Consider the following 3575-nt stretch of genomic DNA (forward strand, 5'->3'; position numbering starts at 1 on the left):
CTATTTTCAAACTACTGTAATAAAGTCTAAGAACAACTTGTTTTCAAATCATTATATTTATTAATCTTTTTGATACAACTTCATTTTCCGCCATTATACCTCCGCTATATATGGACAGTTGAATCGCGAATACGCTGCCACTGTACGGGACAACTATATGACGCGAATGTCACTTCACCAGAGAAGAAGTATAGCAGTTAAATTTTACGTACTATGTAATGTAAATTGTTAAGTATTGGTGAGAAGAAACACGTTCCAAATAAATACACTTAAAAAATTGTTAAATTATATAATCGTCAGCGTTTAACGCTGCAGTACTATAGTCGTCGTTAATATCGAAAGAGTTAAAAAACATAATAAATTATATAAAATTACATAATAATTATATAATAATAAATTATATATAAAGTTGCTTGATACGTTTGAGCTTATTCAAGCGCGTATCCTGATAAACAAATTGTGAAAACATTGCACAATAATAGCATGAAGTGACAATTTGCAATAATTGTGTTAAGATGATTCGTCATAACGCAACAATTTTGTCAGAATAAAATTTTTAAGTAAATAATATTTGTCAACAACTAGACAAATCCGATTTGAGGTGTAAATGTTTTACTTTTTTCAAAAAATATAAGAATAAAACGCCAAGAAAGAAATATATTGAAGAAAGAAATTAGGACACACTATCCCGATATTTTCAAATGCTCAACAAACATTTCTGAAAAACTGATTTATATGCAAAAAGCCGATTAATTAAAAAACTTTTAATTTAACTATACCAAATATATAATACTTCATGTTGTAATATTTCTACGTTATAATTTAGGAATAATTTTATAAGCACAGTTCAAGGTACAGTTATATTTTTTAAATACAACCAAAATGTTTTCCACAATTATTAGACGATTTTTTTCTAAAATTAAATATAAATATGCTCCTTGGATGATTCGTCATATCGTTATTGTCTTGGCGAAATACTATGTCGAAATTAATTGAGTGAACAGTAATCAATACTTTAGGAAAGATCTGCAGAGTTTTGTATTTTGATCTATTTTTGTAAATATACCCATATAATTGTCAGATTACAAATTTTATGCAAAATTTTATCAGATAATTTAATAAACCTTATCAGAATGACATTCGATATTCGCTTTTCGAAACATGATTACTCTTCCACGATGCTTTATTTTCCTTTTTTAAAATTGCAATTTCAAAAATTTAAAAGAAGTACCAAGGCCCATTTTCCAATTGTAGACGGACTAGGAATATCGGAGTATTGTTATTGCCAGCTAACCAGTGTACATTCTTTGTTACATTAAGATTCAATTATTAAAGATTCAGTTTTGGTTTTGATATCCGTCTGGACTATAATTAATATCAGAGTTTTTTCCCTTCTTTTTCTTTTTATTTGCGATTAACGTTTTAGGTGTATTAAAAATTATTCATTAATTTCAACATAATTGACACTGATTCGCTGAATGGTCAAAGACTGGTTTGTGACTAAACCGATAGAATTGTAAAAGTGTTTGCGATATGATGAATTTTTGTAAGCTACCTTATATTATTTTACAATAAATCGTTTTTGCTCCCAACAAATTTATTTTTTAATAATTTTAATACATTTTAGATTGTTATTAGAGTTCGTTTTTATATTATAGTTTCCGTTAACAGGTGGAGAGATGGCTCACTGAAATGAATTAGTTTGTAAAAAACTTTTTTGTAATTACAACGTCAGATATTGTCTCTGAGGATGGCTCAAAAGTGAGACGAAACATGTAAGCGGATTAATTATTATTAAAGTTGTTTTGTTAATCGTATTGGTTTGCAGGAGAATTACCGTGCTTGACTCCTATTGCCCTGTTATATCCAATCATTTTAATTAGAATTTCAAAAGAAGCTTCTATCTCTTCATTTTGATTTAAAATGAAGTAAACCAATTCGCATCGGGTTCTCTACTCTTGAACATGTGTACATTAAATTATGTGAATAACAATGGTTTGAATTAGGACGAGTTGCGGAACAAGCTGGAGCTAGCATACCCAACCTTTTCCAACTGACAGGTTAAATGTGCGCTCGGTGCATCCTCAGTACAATTCCCCGGATGCGCCGTGTAATATACAATATACACACATACACACACTGTTTCGCCATACGTCGCCTTTCTCCATTGGCCAAGCGTGGGGCTCCTCTTCGTGTGGTAATATGTCGAGCGTGCAATGATCGCGAAGGACGCGACAGCCTTGAAGCTGCTTGAGAGTCCTCAGACATACCGTTTCTAAGTAGATCGAGGTGTAAACCGGAACGATCGTGCCCTCCTTCCTTCCCTCGACTATATTTATACATATTCGTTTTTTCTGTTTTCTTCACGCCCGTGCTTAAATCATTTCGGATCTGATCAATTGCAATAAATTTCCATGTGTAAATTATTTTGCAATTTAAAGATACGATGGGAGTCGCTGATTGGCAGCGACGAACTGATTGATAAGCGATCAGAGTCATCATTAAAATTATTGACGATTACGAATTGCGACTATCAGTAAAAATCTATTAATATAATTACACAAGCCTGCGATGTTTGATCCACTGAGATGTAAAAGTGATTTATCGAAGTAATTTTTTTGCATCGGAATCTGGTCACAAAATTTATTTAACACCATCAGGATCTTGAAATATTCTAACCTAAAAGTGCAAAAAAGCGTTTTTTTTTAATTTTTCAGATTATTACTTTAAAACGTGAGAATTATATCCGTTGATTTGGACAATATATTTGGATTCTTCATGAAAAAATCTATAGAAGTGTATGTTTTCCGAAAAGGTCAAATATATTTATAACTGCAAGAATAAATTGTATTAACAAATTCTACATTTTTTAGTAAATATACGAGTATAAGAGTATCAAACGCTTTATAAGGCCAATTTTTTTGACACTTTGTATTAAAGGGCTTTTTGGATCACTGATTATGAATTTAGAGTCAGAATTTTTGAGTGTAAAATGATGGATGCAATATGGCGAATAGAATAAATCACCATATTGCATCTGCTTCTACTTTTGTAGATTCTTTCATGAAGAATCCAAATCTATTGGCCAAATCAACAGATATCCTTATGTTTTAAAGTTATCGTAATTTGAAAAATTAAAAAAAATGCTTTATTGCACTTTTAGATTGGAATATCTTAAAATCTTTATGTGTGCTAAACAAATTTAGATACAGCGGAAAAAATTACGGCGGAAACCATTCTTGTATCTCACTTTCCAAGTCTTATTTTCGCAGGCTTGTGTTATTCATTTCTCGCTTACGAGTTCGTGTAATTATTACTTACTTAGTTGTAATAAAGTAATAAATGAATTGTAGGAAGTAATAAATGAATCACGCACTTGCAACTAAGATAAACATTTCAGTGACCGGACATAGTATGTCCGATCACACTTACATAAAATTTATTATTATTACTCTGAAATGTTTTTTTAAATATAATATTATAATTTAATTGTAATAAATTATAATATTGTAATAAAAAGAGGGTATTTGGGATTAATAATGATGAATTATGTGTAAGTATCTGTACATATATAA

The 3575-nt window shown here is 30.3% G+C and overlaps 1 protein-coding gene across 2 annotated transcripts in view; it reads left to right on the plus strand.

Moving 5' to 3' along the window:
- Window positions 1-3575, plus strand: part of LOC108753586 (rhophilin-2) — a 46088-nt gene that overhangs the window by 15861 nt on the left and 26652 nt on the right. The gene's annotated exons all lie outside the window — the stretch shown is intronic.

Source organism: Trachymyrmex septentrionalis, unplaced genomic scaffold (assembly GCF_001594115.1).
Source record: "Trachymyrmex septentrionalis isolate Tsep2-gDNA-1 unplaced genomic scaffold, Tsep1.0 scaffold7, whole genome shotgun sequence".
NCBI lineage: Eukaryota > Metazoa > Arthropoda > Insecta > Hymenoptera > Formicidae > Trachymyrmex > Trachymyrmex septentrionalis.